The 23523-nt window shown below is 56.2% G+C and overlaps 1 protein-coding gene across 1 annotated transcript in view; it reads left to right on the forward strand.

Moving 5' to 3' along the window:
• The first annotated feature begins 8510 nt into the window (after positions 1 to 8510).
• Positions 8511 to 23523, forward strand: part of SYT2 (synaptotagmin 2) — a 45175-nt gene continuing 30162 nt past the window's right edge. The window contains exon 1 of the mRNA XM_045787640.2: positions 8511 to 8704. The gene's annotated coding sequence lies outside the window, so the exon portion shown is untranslated. The remainder of the gene's footprint in view (positions 8705 to 23523) is intronic.

Here is a 23523-nt window from a genome sequence, read left to right on the forward strand (position 1 = left end):
AATATGAAGGCAGAACGGATATTCCAGGGCTGACTTGGAAGCCACGGGGGAACACTGGTGCTGAGGCGGTCCGTTCTCACCCTGGGCTACACAGAGAATGACGGATGCCCGGGCCCCTCCCAGGCTAATTGAACCTGAACCTCCGGGGCGGGGGGAGGGGGAGGCTGGCCATCTTTCTTTCTAGCTCCTAGGTGATGGATGGACCACAGCGCCTCAGGTGGCCTCCCGCGTTGGCCCCGGGGCTCCAGCCATCCCACCCTCGCAGGGGGACTGACTCTTGTCCCCACCCCACCCCGTGCTAATCCATTGTTGTCGAGGATGCAGAAAGCAGGGAAGATAGATTGATGTGGGATGGGTCTCCTGCAGAAGGAGGGGGGCCAGCCGCTAAAGGGGAGTGAGAGATGAGAAGCTTAGAGGGTCTGTGTGGTGGATCCTGGGAGAACAGTGAGGATGGAGGCTGAACCCCCAAACAGTCCCTGTCACCCACCCCCACATTTGCACGGACCATGAGTTCCTCCTTCGCCACTACCATGACCCTTGACACATGCCCGCTTCTCCCCAGCAAGCCAGACTTCCAAACTGACCTTCTGAGCTGAGATGCCACTCACTCAAGGCCAAGGGGTGATGGGTTCTCTCTCTCCAGGGGCATCCCTTCCACTGCCACCAGCTGCCACCAGCTCTGCTGAGGGAGCAGCTCTCCCAGAGATAGTTCCGGCCCAATGGCTGGGACGGACACCCCTTCAGACTCTATAATCAACTTGTGTGGCTTATTTTAAAATGTGCCTCAACTTTCCAGTTCTGTAAAATGGGTAGAACAATATCGGAATAGAAACTTACACCTGAAAAGCAGTAACTATTAATAGCTAGGCATGTGCTGAGGTGGGAGAAGTAACCAGCGTAGGCATCCAACCGTTGGGGATCAAATCCAGTCGCTGCTCCTTACTGGGTTAGTAACATCTTCAGAGCAAGGTTTTCTCTATGATTTATGAGTCAGTGACTTCCAGAGGCATATCTCCTGTCTGAGCCTCCTTCTTGAACTCCAGGCCCACATTTCCAAGTGCCTACTGGACACCTTCTCATGAATCTAGCACAGGTTCCCTGTGGAGCACACCTGCAAATGAACTCACAGCTCACATCCTCCCTTGGGGGCCCTACCTCTCTTCATGAATGACTTTGCCATCTTGGAAGGTGGTGAGACACCAGCCAGAGACTAGAGCCATCCTGGGTTCCCCTCCTCCACCCTGAACTCCCAGTCACCAGCATGGGGAGTCTGCCACCCTGCCTCTTCATTCTCCCTGTGCTCCGTGTCCAGGCTGGGATCATCTCTCACTGACCTATGGCAGTGGCCTGCCTCTTCTCCGTCCAGTGCGGCCACTGAGCTTGCTGCTGACAGCACCCTGCCTCCAGGCCTTGCACGTGCCCTCACCTGTGTGGGTTAAAGCCACCCCCTCTGGGGACGCCTGGGTGGCTCAGCCTGTGAAGCATCTGCCTTTGACTCAGGTCACGATCCCAGGGTCCTGGGATCGAGCCCCGCATCCAGCTCCCTGCTCAGTGGGGAGCCTCCTTCTCCCTCTCGCTCTGCCACTGCCCCTGCTTGTGCTCTCACTCTCTCTAACAAATAAATAAATAAAATCTTAAAAAAAAAAAAAGCCAGCCCCTCCAGCCTGGCCTGGGGGTCCTGCTGCCCCTGCAGCACCACCCCGGCCACTCCCGGCTCTGTGCGGGGTCTCCAGTCAACACGGCCAGTGCATTCTTGCCTCCACACTTTTTAAGCACTTGATATTTGCTTGATGTGAACACCTACCTCCTTTTCCTTGGCATCAGACCAGAAGCGCACTTCGAGACTCAGAAGTTGTCTTCTCTGGGTGACCTTCACGTCCACTGTCACCGCTGGCGAGGCTCCGGCCCCTGCTTCCAGGGTTCTTCGTGCACGGGCTCTAGACCTTGTTTCCCACGCTCCGTCATATGTGCTCATGGGCCCGTCTCCCCCACAGACCTGTGGGCAGAAATGCGCCCCAGAGCACTTTATATCCCGGGGCACTTAGTATATACTCAATAAATGCTTGACAGAAGGATCCCTACTGGGTTCTCTTTTTGTCCCCCAAAGACCACTCCCCCACTAGACCAAGTCACACTAGAAGGAACAGACACGCATGCTGTGTCCTGTCTATATACGTTCTGACCAGTAGATGGCGACAGAAATGTCACCTTGCGCAAGCAGGAGGCCCCCTCTGGTGGTTGCATCAGGCCGGCTGAGCTCCCCGCTCGCAGGTGGGCAGGCTGGCCTGGCGGCTTGAGGCTTGCTCGGGTAAACAGTTCCTCAGACGGTAGTTCACACACCCGCAGTTATGGGAGTTGATTATGTTGGCTTCCTAAATCCTCTGGGAAGATCCTCCGACCCCAGTCCCTTTCCCTCCTCAGGGTCCTCTGCCACCCATCTGTTCTTAGATGGCCTGCACGTCTGGCCTGAGACTGGAGAGCACTCGGACTCTCTCCTGATGTCCAGGAGAATGGGGGACGTGGAGATGATTTGTTCTCTTGTGACAGTCAGACTGGGACTGAATTTAGAGCAGCCCGAGAGCCCGGAGTTAGCTGGGTGGTGTCGGACAAGTCACATCAAACCCCGAGAGACGGGAGAGGGCGAGAGCCACACAGGCCGGCCCTCACATCCCGGCTCTGGCTCTTCCCAGCTGTGCGAACTCGGGCCAATCGTTTGCCTGTTTTGAGCCTCACTTTACTCAGCTGTGAAATGGGGACAAACACTGATTTTATAAGGTCGTTAGAAAGCTTACGGAGGACCCAGTGTCCACGATCCTGTCCAGCTCTGGTTGGGAATGAGGGCACGTACTATTGATTGGCAAGGCATGTGGTGGAGGAGGTTAGAGCGTGGCCTCAGAAGCAGAAAATCGGAATAAAATCCTGCCCCTTCTGCTTCCTAGCTGCGTGACCTTGGGCAAGTTCCTTCACCTGTCTACCTCAGTTTTCCTGTCTATAAACTGGGAATAAGAGTGATTCTCATTCCTAAGGTGGTTGTGTTAAGTAAGTTCATATTGAACCCTTAAAGCAGTGCCTGGCACAGAGCGGGCACCCCACGTGTGTGTCCCGTCCCCATGGCCGTGACCATCGCTAGCATGCCAGTACCCACACCGCATCGGCTCCACACGCCCACCTGCTCCTACAGGAAGTCGAGTTCCCTAAGTCCGCCGCAGCTGGCATATGTGGGAGAGCCCCCTAAAGCCCACAGGCACGCGTGCCGCCACATGGGTCTGGGCTGCCCCTGCCTCCAGTGCCTCGGTTCCCCATGCCACCACTGTCCCAGCTGCTCTCTGCAGCCTCTCCCTGCTCTTCCTGCTGCCGGGCCCAACCGCCCAGGCTCTCCATCTTTCCCCGTCCCACGGGCTGTCTCCAAAGGGAGAATGAGAACAGTATCCCTCTCGCCCTGAAATACTCATTTGAGGGGCAGGGTGGCCTGAGCCTGAAGGGTTAGATTCAGGAAGCCAGCTCTTGAGACCTCCCTTCAGTTTCCACACAGCTCTTTTTCTTTCCAGACCATTAAGTCCGGCAAGGTCAAGTGCCAACCACAGTATCCAAGCTGGAGGGTCGCTCCCTCTGACCCTCAAGCCCTGTTGTGGGCTCTGCTCATTTTGTCAGCTGTATTCCTTCTTTCTGACAATTTATTTACCAGAAACGTCTGTTTAAAGTCCGCCAGGTATGTCTCCATATGTCTGGAGCCCATTTTAGGCACAGTCCGAGCTTCCCTAGCGTACCACTCTGTAGCCCCCATGTAAACCGATGGATGCAAATAAATACTCCAGAAGAGGGGTGTCAGCACACTCCTCAGGTTTGGTGTATGCAGTTGGTTCTCGGCTGTAACCCGTCCTGGACTTCTTGCCCCCCACAACACTATAAACTGCATAGCACGCAGTAAGCACTCAATAAACAGTAGCTATTCTTATTAGTCTCCTCACCTGCAAAATAGAGCTATTATAAACATAAGAGCTAACATTTACTAACTACTTATTATGTCCCAGACATTGTTCTAAGTTTCTCACAGGTCTTGACTCCTGCGATATTAATAATGATCACGGGAGATAGATTTTTGTTCCTGTTTTACAGATGAGGCGCAGAGAGGTTGAGAAACTTGCCCGAGGTCACACAGCTGGAGACCGTATTTTCACCCAGCATAGCTTCCACCCTGTCACCTAGAACTGCTGGGAAGATTCCATGGTTCCAAGTTTTACAGGCCCTCCACAAGCACTAGAGACCCCTGCTCCAATTGCCAGTGAAGCTGAGGGGGAGGGAAGGAGGGAGAGGAGCAGAGGTGTGGAGGGGGGAAGAGGAGGAGCAGGGCTCCACTCGCAGTAGTGATGGTCTTGGTGGTGGCTGCAGGATTTAGAAGCTCTTTGCAGAAATCCAATTGCATTCCTGGAAGGGAAGAACCGGGAGTCATTATTTTGTCTGGACAGGTCTGAAGCGGGGAGGGAACTTGGTCAAGGTGAAGAGCTAGGTTGGCTTTTCAAGTGTCCTCTTCTCCTTTCTCCTCCCCTCTTTCTCCTTCTCAGCCAGCCCGGGCTTGGGCTGTGGGGTGGGGGTTTCCAGCGAGGCTGCCTCCAGCAGCTTCTCCAGGGTACCAGCTGTGGGGCTGCTCTGGACTAGGGCTGGGGGGAAGGGGCTGTCACCCTCCTAAGCATGAGCTTGCAGGAAGGCCCAGGTCACTCACATAGAAAGGAGGACATCCGAACAGCAACAGGAAGGCAGCCTGGGGAGACTGCAAAGTCCTCGTGAGGCCGCGTCTTCCCAACATGGCCCTCCAGCCACAGGCCCAGGAAACATATGGGCCACAGGAGCCTGATCCTGCGGCGTTGGACTGCAGCCCAGAGCTCCGGGGCAGCTCCAGAATTTCTGTGTAGGAGGAGCTCAAGCGCTGCCATCGCATGGGAAGGGAGGTGAGGGGACTTGTTTTAGTCTGTGGACTTCAGCTGGAGACGATTTTCTGGGAGATGCTGCTACAGATCGTGGAGGAAGCTACATTGCTGCCCCCGCTGGGCTCTGCCAGGGCCTGCCGCCGAGCTACAAGCGGGGTCGGCTTGTGCCAACACCTGAAGCCAGCACAGGGTCAGAGCGGAGAGCCCATGTTGGGCTGAAAGGCAAAGCCTGGGTGGCGAGGAAGGAGCCTCTGTGTCTGCTTTGTCCTGGCAGCCTGGGGAGGCAAGGAGAGGAGAGTCACTGAGCCCCCAGGGAGAAGGTGGGAAGCAGAGGAATATGGGCCATTCCTCTCTTCCTTCAACCCTCGTTTCTTTTGTATTTCTTTACAGCCTTTATTTCTTTAACACGGATGGGCCAGGAACACCACTGTGTTAGTCGCTCTACATTCATTATCCCTTTAATCCTTGCAATAACCCTATTTTGTAATTAAAGTCCCCACGTTGCAGGTGAGAAAGCTGAGGCTCAGAGAGGTTATGTCATTGGCCCAAGGTCACACAGCACAGTGCACAAGTGGCAGTGCCATGATTTGAGGACACTGAGCCTCAGAACCACTAAGATGCATTGCGTGCTGACTCTGCACCGGCTGGATGGACAGGGGGTCCTTTCCCTCCTGGAGCCTGCGGTCTGGTGGGGGGAAAGTTTCCAACAGGACATGGCAAGGGTGACAAGTGCTACAGACGAGAAGCACAGGGTTCACAAGAGAGGCGTCAGGGAACTGAGACTGGCAGTACAGCGGAGAATTGGTGTGGTGATGTGGGGCAGAGAGGACAGTGTCCTCCACCAAGAGGACAGCATATGCAAAGGCTCTGTGGCAGGGAAGAGCACAGCCCTTTCTGGACCTGCAAGGAGATCAGGGTAGTTGGAGCTCAGAGGGTGAGGGAGTGGGGGGGGCACATCTAGAGATGCCTACAAGAAGGTAGTAGGAGGGGTAAAGGTAAGGCGCCCCTGGGGAACAGGCCTCAGCTATAGCTATGTCACCAGCTCGTGGAGACTAGAGGAGGGTCAGCATGTGACATCACGAGACCCAGCTCCATGCTCTAACTCCCGACCAAAACAACACAGGAACTTGGGGGAGTCACTCACCCTTTGGGGGCTTCCTATGCCTCAGCGGAGTGAAGACTTGTCCCTTCCTTGCCTTGCTGCCTCCTGGGACTGTTTAAAAGGATCAAGTCAAATCAAAGCCATAAGCTGTTGCTACCACCCTGTGGCGGGGGGGGGGTGTCTCTGGGGCCCTAGGGACTCTGAGCAAACTGAAGCTAGCTTTTCTCAAGGGACCACCCTGCTCCCACCTCCCCATCTTGACCCAGCCCCCGGCCTGTGCAAATGTCACCTGATCCTTCCCTACCCTATCAGAATCCCACGCCCCCAGGAGGGGAGAGGGCACAGTGGAGGAAGCTTATACATTAAACACAGGTGTTCTCATAAGGAGCAGACGTAGTCCTATATAAATGCTTTATTTTCTGTCCTTAGACCCAATTTAACTGGCAGCAGCTTTGATAAGACTCAGGTATCTTTTCAGCCGTTTTACCAGAAGGAGCCAGGGGCTTCCTGTCAGCCATCCCCCAGCATCCATGGCATTCCACTGCAGTCATCAAGGCAGCCACTGCCCCAGTGTCTCAGGACATCCTAGTCTATGCCCCATCCAGCCCGCTGAACTTTCAGCCCTTTTCTCCCTCCTCCCGGCAAAAAAAAAAAAAAAAAAAAGCCTTTGGTGGATCTCAAAAGAGAAGCCTTTCTTCCCCCAGAAGAGGAGCAGCTGTGACCAGCCCCCCGCAGTGTGGGAGACCAGCAGCCCTGTGGTCCCGGGTGTGGGGCTGTGGGGGAAAATCCCTGGTCTCCTCCTGCAGAGCGGCTGACCTTGAGGCTTTGATGGTCGGTCCCCTTTTCCATCTGAAGGATGGTGAGGGGTCAGCAGAGCTGACCAGTCTCCAGCCTCTGTCTTGTCCCCTAGCCCACACCGAAACACACATACAGCCACACACACACACACACACCCTTCCCAACACTGATGTGTGGCCCCAGCCGGGTACATGGATGGCACACGCTCCCCCACACGCTTGCAGCCTGGAAATCCCCGACTCAGCTATTTCTGCAGCCCAGGGGCCGTGACTGGCGAGCGAGGCTCCAGCCCAGCTCGAAGCAGTGGGTGTCGCAGTGTTGCAGTGGCCGACTCTGGGGTGATGTCGATGTCAGGGGCTGGGCCAGGGAGAGGGGATTCGCTGCAGGCATGGGGAATTCCCAGAGTTCCTCAGACTCTGTGGAGATAAGAAGTCCTGGAAAGCTCTAAGGGAGGCCCTCCCCAACACATACACATATGGGATTTTTTTGGGGGGGGGGAATCACCTCCTGGGTCAAACCCCAAACTTGATTCTTGAGTCTGGGTATGAAGTACAGGAGCAAACAAGAGGGGGAGGCTGTGGGGATGAGGGCAGGGGTGGGATGGGTGGTGGCCCCACACCAGCAGAAACTGGACAGGGCTGAGCTGGGGTCATGAGGTCTTAGTGGGCAAGTGTCCAGCATTGAGAATGAGGCACAGGGGTGAGGCCGAGACACAGGAGCCGACCACGGCTCACAGACCTCCCGGCCCCTCCTGCCTTGTGAGTATGGGCAATGCCTGGTCCAGCCCGAGCTCTGGGAGGGTTAAGGCCTGGCTTTCCCCAAGAGGAAGAAAGCTGAGTTGTGGCAAGTGGGGAGGCTCTGGGTCCCTATGGCCGGAGCCCTTTGGTGGGTTCCTACCTGAGAGCCAGGCCCAGGCCCAGGGCAGCGCACACTTCCTCCTCCCTCCCCAGGGGCCCCTCCACCGGCTTCCTCCCTTTCCCTAGAGACGGGAGGAGAGCCCGAGCACCGGTCCCTACTTCACCCTCCCGCACTGAAGCTGGTGGCTGCGCGCTGTCCGAGCTCTCCGGGCCACACACCCCCACCGCCCCTTCCCCTCTGCTCTCTGCCTTTTGTCTCTATCACTCCTCCTCTCCCTCCCTTTTCTTTTCGCCCGGACTCAGGAAAACCTTCATCCGTATCCCCTGAAGCAAATCGGCTCGCTCCTACCCGCTAGCCGGTTCCCGACAGCGCAGAGATCCCCCTCCCCGCACCCCTCCCCCAGCCAATCCCCGCTCCCGAGAGCTCGTAAAGCTCGTGGGTGGCGCGGGTGGGGTGGGGACTGTCGCAGGAGGGCACGGGGCGGGAGGGGACTCCTCCGCATTTCCCCGCGGGGCTCCGGGGACCCGAGGCCGGACCCACCCACCGAAAACTTCTCTAGGGGCGCGCCGGGTTGAACCCCTTTCCCTCACGCCGCGTCTCCCTCGCACACACCTCCTCTTCCCTGTCGCCCCTCCCTCCCCGCCCACCGGGCGTCCGGTCGCTAGCAAGGGGGCGCGGGGCGTGCGGGGGCGGCCTCCCCGGGGCGGGGATTGCCGGGGCTGGGGCCCTGCGCCGCTGTTTGCGGGGATCGCCCTCGGAGGGGCCGGCACGCGCTGTGTGCAGGCGGATGTGAGGAGCATCTCAATTGGCGGGCGGGGGGAGTGGGATCGGGCTGTTACTACTGCAGAGAGAGAGAGAGCGCGGGCGAGCCGGCGAGCCGGGAGCCGGCGGGCGGGAGCAGAGCCGCAGCGGCCCGGCCGGCCGCGAAGTAGGAAGAGGGGAAGGCGACTTCGAGACCCCGGCCGTCCCCACGCTCTGCCCTCTGGGCGAGCTCATTCCGCACCGCGCACGGACATCCCCGGTAAGAGCCGCCCCGGGCGGGGACACCCTGCGAGGGCAACGCGTGGTCCCGAGCGCAGCCGCGCGCCGACCACCCGCGGCCCCCCGGGGGGCCTGGGGCGCGGGCGGATGCAGGGTCGCTAAACTGGGACGCTCCGACTTTCTGGGCTCGGCGCTCACAGCCGGATAAACTAAGTGCCGGACAGAGCCCGCGGTGGGGGAGTGGGCTCCGGAAATCCACTTGCGTGGGAACCACCCTGTCGGTCCCGGGGAGCTGTCCTGAATTATCCCGGGAGCCCCACGCCCTTGCCCTGCTTCTCTTCGCGGGGGGCCCGGGACGCGCGCGGGGAGAAGGCGAGAGAGGCCGCGGTGCCGCCGCGGGGGGCCGCGGGCGGGGGTGCGGGGGAGGCCGATGAAGTGGGTGTACCGTGAAAAGTGGGTGCGGGGCGCGTGGGACCCCCCGCCACCCCCGCCGCAATGAGGCTGAGCCGAAGCGCCCCGCGAGTGGAGCTCGGGAGCCCCCTGGCGCAGAGAGGGACGCGCTGGGGACACTGGCGGTGCGCGGAGCTCGAGTGTCCCTTCGCGCCCCCCGCCCTGCCGCAGCGGTCTGGGGCGGGGATGGGCGGCGGCATCTTTGCCCCTTCCTCTCCTCGAAACTTTTTCATACTCCAACGAGCGCCGCGGCTCGGTGCGTTGGAGGAAGCGGGGTCCTAAGGATTCTGGCAAGCGGCAGAGCTTGGAGAGACTGAGGTGGGGGTTGGGGAAGGGGCAACAGGGCAGTAGGAGGGCACGCTCTACTCAGTTTGCTGTGTGACCTTGGAAAAGCTGTTGCACCTCTCTGAACCTCAAGAAGATGAAGACACTTGGCGCCCCAGTCAGGAATGGGGACGAGGTGGGGGGTAGGGTGGTCCGGTGAACCAGCGTCGGGGCGCCTGTCCCTAGCTTTGGCGCCTAGGAATGCATGCCTTTGATCCAAGGCTTCTTTGCTGGGAGCTCAGCGCTCACTTCCTGGGGAGGGGGGAGGCAGTGTGGAGCTGTGCACCCAACGTTCCAGCGGAAGTCAGGAAGCTTCCATTCTGACCCAGCCTATGACCTTGGACAACTCACTTAGCTCTCTGAACCTCAGTCTCTTCATCTGTGGAATGGGGTTTTGGAGCTTATGGTACCTGAAGTCTCCCAGTTCTGACACCTGCAGGGGAGGCCCGTGGAAAGAATGGGTGGGGTGCAGCCTCACCTGCTGTACTCCTCCCCTAACCCAGGCTCTGGGGAAACTGTGGCTCCCCACCCCCTAAGACAGTCAGCAGGGCCTTGAGAACCTCAGCCTGCTCACCCATCGTCTCTTTCCACTTGTAAAAGTGCCAGGACGGCTGTGAGAATGTCTGGCTTCCCAGTGCCACACATCCTCCTTTCAGCCAGCAGAGCCTCCCTGGGGAGAGATTCCCAGTGAGAGATAGGAGTCCAGTGGGCAAAAGCGGATGTCAAGGACCCCCCAAGGTCATGCTGTCTGGCCCCTGGCTCTAGACGGGGCTGCATCGACCTCAGACAAGGGTGATCTGAAGGAATCATGTTTAGAAAGATCCCCTCTCTGCTGAGAGAGATCTCCGCTACAATAGCCCCTAACCCCGCACTCTGCAGCCTCAACAAGCCTTTGCCATAGGAAAGCCCAATCTCACTCCTTCTGGGGTGAACTCTGGTTTGGTCTGCAGTTGGGATGGAACCCACGAGCTTCTCACTGGGCCTCAGGGTGTTGTGGGGGAGAGTGCTGGCTTAAGACAGGAAGCCTGAGTTTAATCCCAGGTTCTGCCTCCAATTTGTGTGACCTTGTGTGACCTTGGGCAAGCCCCTTCCTTCCTCTCCTCATCTGTCCATCGAGAGGGTTGAACTAGATCACTTCTCAGGGCCCTTCCCACCTTGCAGGTCTGTGGCTGAAGCTCTGGACTGGTGTCTGAGTGCCGGCAGGGGGCTTGGCTGGGTGACGGGGCCAGGTGGTTCACACCCGCCTCACACACACTTCTGTCCCCAGAGCGGAGACAACGGGAGACTAAATGCTCTATATGGAGAGGCCACTTCCAAGGCCTTGCACAGCCCTGGAGTGAATCCTCGGGAGACCCTGGCTCCACTAGTTGTTAGCTGTGTGACCTTGAGCAAGAGACAGTGTTTTACATCTTCGAGCTTCAGTTACTCGGTTGAAATGAAAATAGTGGTGGTATTTTAGGATTGTTGTGAGGATTAAACAAGAAACCCTCGGAAAATGCTCCATCCGGTGCTGAGCCCTCCGTGCCCTCGGTGAGTGGTAACTGCTAGTCGTGATAACAAGAAAGCCTGTGGGAGCGGGTGCGCCTCCCTGCGGACAGGGCCTGGGATCTCCCCTGGGCTTCCAGAGCTTCCCTATGGAACAGGAGCAGTGCTGCCTCTTTGTCTCTCTCCCTCTCTCCCTCCCTCTGTCCCCCTTCTCTCTCTCCCCCTCTCTCTTTCTCTCACTCCCCCCCTCCCTCTCTCCCTCCTTCCCTCTCTCCCCGTCTTTCTCTCTCTCTCCCTCTCCCTCTCTCTGTTTTTCTCTCTCCCCCTCTCCCTCTGTCTTTCTCTCTCTCTCCCCCTCTCTCTCCCCCTCTCCCTCTCTCCCCCTCTCCCTCCCTCCCTCTCTCCCCCTGTCTTTCTCTCTCTCCCCCTCTCCCTCTGTCTTTCTCTCTCTCTCCCCCTCTCCCTCTCTGTCTTCCTCTCTCTCCCTCTCTCCCTCCCTCCCTCTCTCCCCCTGTCTTTCTCTCTCTCCCCCTCTCTCCCTCTGTCTTCCTCTCTCCCCCCCCCCCACCATTAGCATCATTCTGCAGCAGAAACTTCATGTGAAAGAAAAAAACCTGCTTGACTTTCCTATAACTTCACACCTGTTTGCCTCTAGCTCTCCGTTCCCCACTTTCTGCCGCGCCTCCCGTCCCTTCTATGGTGAGGACACATGGGGATTTGACTCCACTTCCCGAACCTTCCAGGAATGAGCCCTCTGAAGCCCAGGGAGGGCTGAGACTGGATCCCACGCCTGGGCTTGGGGTGGAAGGGCTGGCAAAGGCCCTGGCTCGGCCTTGGGGGGACTCTCAGGATCCCAGTCCCCAGAGCCAGACCAGATGGGGTGCACTGGTGGGTTGGGTGGAGGGGTGGCAGGGCCAGGACTTGGGGTTTCCCAGACTCGCAGAGTGACCTTAGGCAAGTCCCATCCACGGCCCTCAGTTTCTTAATTTGCAAAGTAAAAGGTTGCTAGTCCCATCCACGGCCCTCAGTTTCTTCATTTGCAAAGTAAAAGGTTGCTTTAGATTAATGGAAGGTCCTTCTAACCCTTTTGGTTCAGGGCCCTCACTGGGGCTGGGTGGGGTGGGGTGGGAGGTTTGTGGGTGTCATCTGGGCATCCGCGCTCATTGCCCCTTGGTCACAGTTCTAGGACAACCTGGGGAGAGGGGTTGCCTCTTTTTCTCAGTAAGAATGCTGAGGGGTAAGAGCAAAGGCTTTGCAGGTAGACAGACCTAGGTTCTCATCCTGGCTCTCTTTTCTTATTAGCTGTGTGAATTTGGGAAAATTACTTAAGCTCTCTGAGCCTCAGCTATCTCATCTGTGAAATGGGAAGGAAGTTACCTATCGCCTAGGGTTCTTACAAAGACTACATGGGAATAACTTGTATAAAATTTCTGGAATATGGGGAGTTTTTAGTGTGAACTGGGTGCTGCGCAAGCAATGGGCTTTTTGAGGCTCTGTGTTGTCCCGAAGTGGAGGGGCTCGGGTTAAAGGAAGGGTGGGGACAGAGCCCACGTGGTACGGCTGTCACCAGGCACAGGCTTCCGAGCCAGAGCCCGGCCTCCCTCATCCTGTTCCCTCTGCGCACTGGCTCAGGGCTTCAGGAGTTTGAATGCACGGGTCCTTGTCACAGGGCCTGTGGAGGGGCTGCAGGCAGAGTGTGCGTCTGTCAGAGAGAGCAGGGACGTGAACGGAACGCTCACCGTGACAAGGGAATACAAGCCGGAGGCGTCAAGCTTAGTCTCAAGGAAAGGGCTGTAAAATGAGGTCTTGGAGAAAAGGCATCCCCGCTCACGGGGGTGGGTTAGGTGAGTGGAACCACAGCACAAGGCACTGGAAGAGGCCGTGGGGTTCAGATTATGGGCAAACTGAGCCTCAGAGAGGGGGTGCACCTTGCCCAGTATCACAGGGCATGTTAGCGCCACACTTGGGGGCCCTCATCCCGTGCTCTTTCCTCTCTCCCCATTAAGCACCAAGCAGGTATTTTCCAGCTCTTCTAAAATCAGAGAGCACAAGGCAATACGCCTTGATGGTGGCAGAAAGGACATGGGTCGCCGATGGGAAGGCCCCTCTGGCCTGATACTGAGAGCATCTAGTCTGATGTTCCCATTTGGCAGATGAGAACACTGAGGTCCCAGAAAATGAAAAGACTAACAAAAGGTTGCCCCGTGTCTGAGACTGTAATTCCCAGGCCAGAGCTCTGGTCGTTTGCCAGCTATTGTATGCTGCTTCTCTTGGGTCAGACACACTACGTGGCCGCAGGACAGCCAGAATGTGAAAAGATAAACGTGAATGCGCTTGAGAAAGGGACAGAGGACAGAGAGACAAAGCAGAAGAAAGACAGAAATATTACTCCCAAGACCATGATATTCCTTCTAGGCTTTCTTTCTTGACATGTCTCTGTCGGCCCCTGCTCACAGCTCTTCTGCTGACAGCCTGCCTTGCCCTCTCCGAGGAAGGAGACAATAGCCAGCCCCATTGGTCTCAGTTCCACTGGCAACGCTGAGTGAAAGAAAGTCAATATTTGCCCAGTGGCAAAGGACGGGAAATAAGTCTGACTTGGGATTGGGGGGTGGGCAGGATTCTGAAAAGGAAGGTTGCAGAGTGTAGGGCCTCCCATGTGAGCACTTGACTTCTAAAGGAGCCTTTGGGTTTACCGCATTAAATAACCCTTTGTAGCTTGGACAGCATCCGGCCCCATCTGCCTGCACCATCCTCCTCGCAGCCCTGATCCCTAATAAATTTCCCTTATTGTTCGGAGCTGCCGCCTCCCCAGCTTCCAGCTCCCTGGAGAAATGGGACTTTTAAAAGCTTTTGCAGAAAGGCCTCGGAGCAGATGGCCCATTGAGAGAAAGCTCAGGCAGAGCCGTGCAGAAGCTGCTTCCTTATCTGGGCCCCTGAGCCCAGAGAAAGATACGGAAAAAGTCCTTGGCAGGTCAAGAGAGGCTGTGAATGGTTTTCTCCCCCCTGCCTTTGTTTTGCTACCTTTCCTTTTTTGTTTTCTTTTTTTCTCTGCATCCCGCTTTCTTGTTCTCTGGGTCCCAAGGTTGGGTAGGGGCTAGGGGGGCGGGCGGAGAGCCAAAGCCCCCAGCCTTTCCTCAACTGAAATGAAATTCTTGACCCCACTGCAGCTGCTGGCTGCTTTAACGGCTTTTGTGATTGCAGTCTTGCTCATGGAATCACATCTCAGCAATTTCACAAAGGGTGCATTGGGAAGCAGAAGCATTTCTTGTATGAGGCAGTGGGGCTGGCTGAACTGCAGCAGGAAGGGCTCAGGTGAGGTACGAGGAAGCACTTCCTACCGTGGGAATCGCCGGCTGTCCGTGAATTGGCTAGGGGGAACCTGTGGGGGTGGATCCATCCAGCTCACCTCCCCACTTTGGCAATGAGCTAGCTTTCTTCCCTGCCCCCCCACCCCCGGGGTAAGAGGCCACAGTGACATTCCTGGAGGTCAGCGCTGCCCCTGAGACTAAACCTGGTGCCGTGGATCCCAAACTGGTCCGCGGGCCCCGTGGTCCCTGGAGACCAAGCAGCTAGAGTGACCTCCCACCGGGAGGGCCCGCCCCCACCCCCACCCCCGCCCCCGCCCTCCTGCCGCTGTGGGCTTGGGGCTGAGGGGCTGAGACCTGGGGGGGAGAAGGAAGGCCCTGGGCCTCCACACGGCCAGCCCTGTGCTGCGGGGGATTCTGCAGTGTTACAGCGCTCCGCTGCGGTGACAGGAGAGGCTCTCGGGCTGCTGCTCACAGTGGGGCTGCCTTCAGCCTGCTCCCCGCTGCTTGGCCGGGGCTGGGCCTCCAGGGCAGCCAGCTGCTCACGGACAGATTGCAGCCTGTCCCCATGCCCCCCGGCACGTGGCCCCTGGGCCAGAGCGCAGCCCAGCTTCCCTGCAGTGGCTTCCCTGCATCTCTGCTTCATGTTGAGCAGGCTCCCTGAGCCTGTCTTGGGACCGTGGCCCATCTTTCGGGGGGGTTGGAGTACGTAGGTCCTTGTACCTCCCGGGTCCTCGGCACCATTGCACAGTGCTGGAGAGCTCGGATGGCCATGCGCCAGGTTGCCCCCACTCCTTTGGGATTTTGTTGTTTAAACACTCAGGACCTCAGTTTCTTCGTCTTTAACATGGAAATAAGTTAGCTGGTATGCCATAGGGTTGGCATGAGAAGCTCTAAGAACAGCAAGTATCAGGCGTACAGTGTTAATAAAGATTTAGCTGTCGTTATGGCATTTCTTAAAACTGAAAGGGACATTTGGCAGAAAAAGAAACATCACAGTGGAGCTAGGAGTGGGGTGAGGCAGGGATGTGACTGTCTTTGATTGGAAGGATGTGGAAGCCAGTGATTTCACTGGTGAGTTACTGCACATGGTCCCACACATGCTGTGTCTTCCCATCTTTGGACTTCATTTGTCCCCATTTGAAAATGCGGAGACGGAGAACTGTCTCTCTCACCTCTTCCAGGGTGTCCTGGGGATCCAATGAGGTGGGTGATGGTCTGGGAAAACCAGCGGGCCTAGAGGATGCACGCACTGGCGTCCTCCTGTCTCAGCCTCTGTGACGCAGGCAGCTCTCCTGGCTGAGGCTCTGGCCCATCGAAATGTCTACACGTGCACCAGACCCAGTGGGCCGCTCTCCCAGTGAGGCCACTCAGACTGGGTGACTCTGGGCTGAATCTGGCCTCTCTCCGTGTCTGCTCTTTTTCGTTTGGCCAGGACAAGGCATGGGGGTTTTGTGTCTCTGCCGCCTTCTCAGCAGTGGGGCAAGAGTGTTTCTGGACACGGGCCACAGTTGTACAAGCAGAGAGCAGGAGGGAAGAGCATCCCCTTCGAGCTGGGATGCCCTGGCCGGAGCCACAGACGCACGGGTCATGCCTTCCTTGGAATGGCCAGATAGGCTGCTCTTCCGTCCTCCCGCTCTCTGCCAGGCTATCTGCAGCACAGGGCGGCAGGGAAGGGGGCTGCCCGGGAGCAGGGAATTGACGCCGTGCCATCTTCAGCCCCTTTCCTGCCAAGTAAGTCAAGGACCCTGCTTGAAAGCACTTTTATCCCCTCCCTCATCTGTCTCCTTCCCGGAGTGGGAGATAGGGCCGAGCTGACCTGCTGATGGTACTGGGTTGATGACTAGGCCAAGGGTGTCACATGTGGTCACCAAAGGTCTCCGTCGAAGACCACAGTGAGGACCAGGCTGCAGATATCCAGGCCAGCAACTGAGGGATGCCCCCTGTCCCCCAGCCCTCGTAGCTGGTCATCTGGGGTGAATGGCAGATATGGAGAAGGGAGGACACTTCATTCCAGTGTTACTCAGGGCCTTGGAAATGTCGCCTCTGGAGCCCTCCTCAGAGCCTCTTTCCAAATATCATTTTACCGAGAGCCCCAGAGATGAGGTTGTTTTGCCAAGGTCACCTCCAAAGTCAGCCGTGAGCTCATGCTCAGAGTCCACTGTATTTCATCCGCTCCATTCCCCAGGCTTCCTAAAGAAAGCATTGGGCATTGGCTAGAAATGGAGGCGCCCGGCCTGGTGCCTATTTCCTGTGACCTTGGCCTTGACCTCAAATTTCCCTGCACCTCATACCTGAGGAAGTTGGAAGGAGTTAGGTTAGATAGCAAGGAGAATTTGCTGAGTAGCCTCGTGGGGTGGGAGGAAGGAATGGAAGATTTTCCCAAGACATTTGGGAGTCCAGGCTCGATTAGGTCTCAGGGGAAGCTTCAGGAAAGAGCCCTGGACTTGGAGTTCAATGACACAAAGTCCAAAGTCAGCTCCTGCAACCTGCTAACCATATTGGGCTAAGGGCTGGATCTCTCTGGACCTCATCGCCCTCCCCCTCTAAATGTGATTGGAAGTTCCTTTACTTTACAGGGGCATATCGATTTTTTACTAAAAAAAAAAAAAAGTGTTTACTGAGATACAGTTCATTCATTTAAAGTGCACGATTCAGGACTTTGAACTGGGGCGCCTGGATGGCTCAGTCGTTAAGCGTCTGCCTTCAGCTCAGGGCGTGATCCCGGCGTTATGGGATCGAGCCCCACATCGGGCTCTTCCGCTATGAGCCTGCTTCTTCCTCTCCCACTCCCCCTGCTTGTGTTCCCTCTCTCGCTGGCTGTCTCTATCTCTGTCAAATAAATAAAATCTTTAAAAAAAAAATAAAGTGCACGATTCAGTGGTTTTTAGTACACGCTTTTTAGTATGGCAATGCAAACACCACCATCATCTAATTTCAGAATTTTTTTTTCCACCCCAGATAGAAAGCTGCACACATTAGCAGTCATTCCCTCTCTCTTTCTTCAAGCCCTAACCCACGGATGATCTACGGCGCGCCTCTGCACGTCTGCCTCTTCTGGATATTTCGTATAAACCGAATCATATACCATGAGTTCTTTTGTGTCTGGCTTCTTTCCCTTGCATCGTTTTCAGGGCGCCTCTGGGCTGTAGCAGGTGCCGTTCCATTTCTTCTTGTTGTTGAATCATATGTCATTGTGTCGATAGACCACACTTGGTTTATTCTTTTTCAGTTGATGGACATCTGGGGTGGATTTTGACTATTAGGGACTATTACAAGGGCTATAAACATTCACGTAAAGGTTTTTTTCTTTTTTTTTTTTTTTTAAGTAATCTCTACACCCAACGTGGGGCTCAGACTCACAAGCCAGAGATCAAGAGTCGCGTGCTCTACTCACTGAGTCACCAGGCGTCCTCTGCCTGTCAAGGCTTTTGAGAGAACATGGATCTTCCCTTCCCTGGGGCACATTCCTAGGAGTGGAATTGCTGGGTCAAATGGTATACTTATTTTGAAAGTTAACTTTTATTGGACCCCGTCGTGAGTATTTTACATGTACCCTGTGAGGTAGGTACTGTTATTAGTCCCATTGTACAAAATGAGGGGACCCAGGCCCAGATAACTGAACTACCAGAGCCAGGATTTGAACCCTGACAGTCTGGCGGTAGTCCCTGTAGCACCAGGCTTCTATACGTGAGGTTTAAATGAGGTAAGATACGAGAGTGTTCCAGCACACTGCCTGGCTTATAATAGATGTTCAATAAACATTGGTTGCATCCTGGGAAAGATGACCAGACACCCTGCATTTCTCTGTCTGGCCTGCTGTGTGGCCTTAGGAACTTCCCATGTCCCTTTGAGCCTCACTCCAGTACCCCTCCAACATTATATAAAGCTTCCAATGTGGAATTTAAGAGGCAGAGAGGACCTACGACTCAGGGTCGGGGTGTGGGAAGTACAGTGAAGTGGAAAGTGTCCTAGATTCCAGCTCTGACTCTCTTACTGATGTGAAAGTAATTTCTGGGGCTCCTGGGTGGCTCAGTTGGTTAGGCGTCTGACTCTTGATTTCTGCTCAGGTCATGATCTCCTGGTTGTGGGATCGAGCCCTGTGTTGGGTTCTGCGCTCAGTGCGGAGTCTGCTTCGGATTCTCTCTCGCTCCCTGTCTGCCCCTCTCCCCACTCACACTCTCTCTGTCTCTCTAAAATAAATAAAAATAAAATCTTAAAAAGAAAGAAAGAAAGAAATTCCCCTTCTCTGGGCCTTGGTTTCCTATTGTTCAAGAAGGGGCTAGAATAATCAATCCTAAGGTGCGTTGCAGCTCTTTGTCCTATGTAAGCCCCATGCTACCTCTCAGTAGCCTGAGCCCCCTGGGAGTGAAGGCTGGAGTAGATGTCCAGAGTCTCAGGTCACCAGGGGTACTCAGCAACACTTCTCTCACCCAGTGTGTCAACAGGCCAGGTTGGGACTGAGTGGGGTGGTGGGCGAGAACCCCCCTATACCCTCCCTTCATCCTAGAGCCCTTGGGTTGGGGAACTTTTCCTATGATCTAGGCCAGAAAAGGCCATTTCATCTCCATACCTCTCTCCCTCCTTCTTGGTCTCCCTTCTCTTGACTCCTGCATTCTGGAATTCTGCTCCCCAAAGTCACTGCGGCCCTCCCACCAGTCAGCTACCTAGCTGGCTGCTGGTGCTTGGCCCCACCTCCTGGTTTGGGATCATCTATGGAAAAGTGCTGAGCCCACAGCAGGTGCCCGCGTGTGTTGGTTAACTCTGAATCTGGTTCCCCTGGTTTCCCACCCTTTCTCAGTGAGAGCGCTAATTGTTTTCCAAACCGCCAAGCAAGGCAGCCGCAACAGTTCTGCATCTTCATCCAGCCCGTGCAACCTTTGCCAGGCCCTCCCTTTACTCCGCAGTCCCTGCTTCCTGGAACCTGCCAGAGGTCCTACTGCATTCCAGGTTCTCAGAGGCTAGTGCATGTAACCCTACGTGGTAGGGACCGTGGTGTCTCTGTTTTATGGAAGAGAAAGCAGGTCCAGGATAAGGGAGTGCTTTCTCCAAGGTCACCAAGCTGGCAGGTGGCAGTGGGAGGATTTGAGTGAAGGCTGTCTAGTCTCAAAGCCTGCACAGCAGACGGATCAGAAAGGTGGTATAAAGGACGTCTGAGGGGTGCTCGGACCCAGAGAAACCAAGTAGAGTGTCTGTGAGCAGGCAGGCTCTGAAGTCCTCCAGGGCAGGTGTCACTCTGTCACATCTCTGTCTACATCTGCATGGAGCTCAGTCCTCCTCTGGGGCTCATCTTCTCTTCGCCGAGCAGGTGCGGCCTCTCCAGCAGGGTCCCGCTCCAAGCTTCCCCGGGGAGATCAGGCGATGGCTAAGCAGCCTTCCTTCCACTGGGGATGGCTTCAGGCTCTCCAGGGGTTGCTGTTCCTGCCTCTGGGGTGCTGAGCTGGAGTTTCAGTCCCCAGCTCCCCTCCCCCCCCCAATGCCTGTGTGTCTCACTATTTTTAAGCTCCGTGGGCTTAATGAGCTGCCTGCCATGACACACCTTCAACATTCACCCTTTTCTCTAATGAACCTCGGAGAGCTAAGCGGGCTCCCTTGTTACTTGACAACCACCCCCGTCAGGAGGCCAGCGCTGGGCTGTTGCCCGTCTAGTCCCGACTCAGCTCACGGAGACCTGCCCTGCAGTGTGCCCCCCAACTCCGTTGGTGGTGACAACACTGGGTTCCAGGCCCCCCCTTCCTTCCATGCCGTCCTTTGTCCTTTTTTTCCCCCCATCCTACCCCAAGCCCAGAAAAAGCAAAATTGAAACCACCAAATCAATAAATAGGATTTAGTAAGAGTTTATTGTGCATTTCAGAACAGTTGGTGAACTGGGAGCTTTTAAATTCGAAGACTGATAAGAAGCTCAGGGACCTGTCATTACAGGACGGCTTATCAAGTGAGAAAGGAAGTTGCTTACCCTTTACCAAGAGGCTTTATTACAATGGAGGTTTCCACTTGAAAGGGGATTGGTTCAAGGTGATTACCTTAGGGGCGCCTGGGTGGCTCAGTCGTTGAGCGTCTGCCTTCGGCTCAGGGCGTGATCCCAGAGTCCTGGGATCGAGCCCCGTATCGGGCTCCTCCGCTGGGAGCCTGCTTCTTCCTCTCCCACTCCCCCTGCTTGTGTTCCCTCTCTCGCTGGATGTCTCTCTCTCTGTCAAATAAATAAGTAAAATCTTAAAAAAATAAAATAAAGGTGATTACCTTACACCATTTTTTAGGAAGATAACTTGTTTTTTATGATTATCAGAGGCATTACAAGAACTAATCTAAGTTAAATCTTGCTTATGTTCATCAGATAAGCTAGATGTAGTTTTGCTGACATGGCTTAAATGATCCTGTCCGCTCAGGGAATTCTCAAGTCTGGTCTCCATTTTGTATTTAATTTCCATACCCCCAAGCCATCCCTGCAAGAGTAGTGATGTTACGAAGTGACCCGTTGAGCTCCCCACGTAATCAGGTGCTGGCCTCTCTTGAGGACAAAGAGCCTGGGAGCTGGTGGGGCCTGGGCAAATGAGGCCAGCTGCCAGCAAGGGTTGGGATGAGGTGTCAGAGTTTTGGAGATTCACAGGGTTGGAGAGGGAACCTTGAAGTTCATCTAGACCAAGGCTGTGTCCCCTCCCTATTCATGGCATCCCTTCCAGTAGTGTCTAATCTCAGCTTGAATACCCTCAATGACGGGGTACTCATTACCTCACGAAACCACCATCCCACCAGGGTTTTGGAAAGTGCTGACTATGCGAAACTCCTCCCACATTTTGAGCCTGAAGGAGGGGGGCGCTCCCAGCAGAAGAAGAGTTCATCTTCTGCCCCAGCCCTCACACCGCTGGACTTGGAGCGGGGAAGCTGAGAAACCCCCAGCGCAGTGTCGGGGGTAGTGGCAGACAGGCCCCTGAGCCACGGAGATGGGCTGTGGTCCTCACCTCTGAGGTGACCTTGCTTGGGCAAGGGGGCCACCAAGGAGAGCCGACATGGCGGGTAGAAAAAACTGAAGTTAGATGCCTGAAGCCTTTCCTGCTTCAAGGGTGTGAGGACCCTGGATATGCGAGAGAATATTAGAACTACTGAAACAGACCGGCGCTGTATATGGAAAAGGTGAAATGCTGCCTCCCGCTTACCAGCCGCAGGGCCCCAGGGTCTGATGGGAGCCACACCAGGAATTCCAGTTAAAGTTTTAACCCCGGGGCCATTCCACAGGGAGACTGAAGCCCCTGATAACTCACATGTGCCTGTTTTGGCGAACTCTCCAAGCCTGAAGATTTCGCTGGCTGGGAAGAGCCCTGACTTGGGAGCCAGGCTCTGCCCCAAAAACCTTGTGACCTTGGGCCAGTCACTTCCTCCCTCTGGCTGGGTTTCTTGTGCTGTAACCTGTGTTGCATGTGGCCCTTCCGAACTGATGTGATCAGTAGGGCTCTGAGGTGGCAGAACGCTGCGCACGTGGGCAAATGTGCTTCCTCTAGGCCCGCGCTCTGCAAGGCTCAGTGTCACCCGTTTCATGAAGGGGACGATCCCCCGCCCACTTCCTTTTCGGGTCTCCTCCAGCCTATGGCAGAGAGGCTGGAAACCTGTGTGGATTTTACTCCTGACTACGGCAGGGCCCGTTCTCAATGTGCTCAGCAATGGTGGGTGTAGAGCAATGCTTCAGCTCCCGGGAGAGAAGGCTGGAGACCTCTGCTGTCCTGGCTCAAGGAGGGTCTCCTGCCCCAGGTCAGGCTCGGGGGAGTATGTCCCAGAAGGTGGGGTCTCTCGAGTCAGGGCCGGTGTCCTCCTGCAACCCCCCACCTCCCTGTCGGTTGTCATTCCGGCACCTTCCAGGGCCAGGGTGGTGAGTGGTCCCATCTCATCTTGCAGTTGTCAGACACCCATCCCTGCCACCTGCCAGATCTCTCGCCTCAAACTATCCAGTCCCTTCCAAGCCCACCCCTGTGTGCCTGGCTTGGGGCTCCTCTCCAGAAAGCCTCCCCCGAGGGGTGCTGCCTGTTTCTTTATGCCTTTGCTCCATGGTCTCTCAGTAGGAGAACCTGCGCTTCATGGGGGGAAGCAGGTGGGCCACTTGGGGCCTGGCGACCCTCCAGTCCAGCTCTCGCAGACCAAACGGAGCGCGTAAGTGCGGGGCTGGAGCACTGACCACGGATCAGCTGGGAGAGCGTTCTCCTCTGCGCGTTCTTTGTTCTCTCTGATTGAAGTGTAACTTAGATTCAACAACGTGCACGACTTACTGGTGCACGACTTACTGGTATTTTCCCCTGCGCGAGCATCCCAAAGGCTACCCGTGTCCCCGCCCACCGCTCTCTTACCTCTGTCACCGCAGATCTGTTTTCTCCTCTTCCTGGCTGTCCTTCCGCCCTTGGCTGTTCTTCACTCTGCCTGGCATTTCCCCTCTTCCTGCGAATCCTCCAAATGTTGATGTGCCCCGGAACCCATCTCTGATTTCCTTCTCCCCAGGGTGACTGTTGTCCCAACAACCCCCCCCCACAGCCACCTGTGCTAATGACTACCAGACACTGGTTCTCCCAATAGCACCCATTCCCGAGTGGCTCACTAGCCCACCAGCCACCTGCCGGACGTCACTGCTGCTTGGTGGCCCCCTGGCCTGGCTTGGGTGCTGCTGGGATGTCCTCGGGGCACCGGCACCACCTCTTCTCATTGCCTCCAAGCTCTGTCACTGCAGAATGGGAGCAGTGGCCGGAGGAAGAAGAGCCAGACTCTGCTAGCTTCTGTGGGGGGCACCGGGTCAGACCCCTCCCCTAAGAATCTGAGAGGTTGAGCCAACAAAATGGAGCCCCAGCAGGCCCAGCTGGAGAGGCCGGCCGATGCTGGGCGATGGATGGTGTGAGTGTGTGTGGGGCACAGGCTGGAGGTGAGGGGGCTAGTCGGACACGGGACAGTGCCGTAGCCCAGAGACAGGACTCAGCCCAGAGCTGGGTCTGGGCTGGAGCAGAGGGTCCAGGCGGGGGGAGGAGGGTTTATACTAAGAGAGGCCTGGCCACCAGCACAGAGAGCTGCAGGCTCCCGGAAGTAGAGAAGGACGCTGACTGAGCTTAACCTGGGCCACAGAACGGCGCTTAGGAGAGGCCCGCCCTGCCCAGCCTCCCCTCACCCCTGCGTGCTCCTTGCAGGTTCCAGGCCCTCAGGAACAGGATATGGGCACAATGTCTTGCTTTACAGTCACTGTCCCTGAGCCTCACAGCCCTACAAGGCAGGTGTTATTCTCGTTCTCATTTTACAGATGGAGAAGCATGACCCGCGGAGGCTAAGT

This window comes from Ursus americanus, chromosome 2 (genome assembly GCF_024610735.1).
Source record: "Ursus americanus isolate L20-20 chromosome 2, mUrsAme1.1.p, whole genome shotgun sequence".
NCBI lineage: Eukaryota > Metazoa > Chordata > Mammalia > Carnivora > Ursidae > Ursus > Ursus americanus.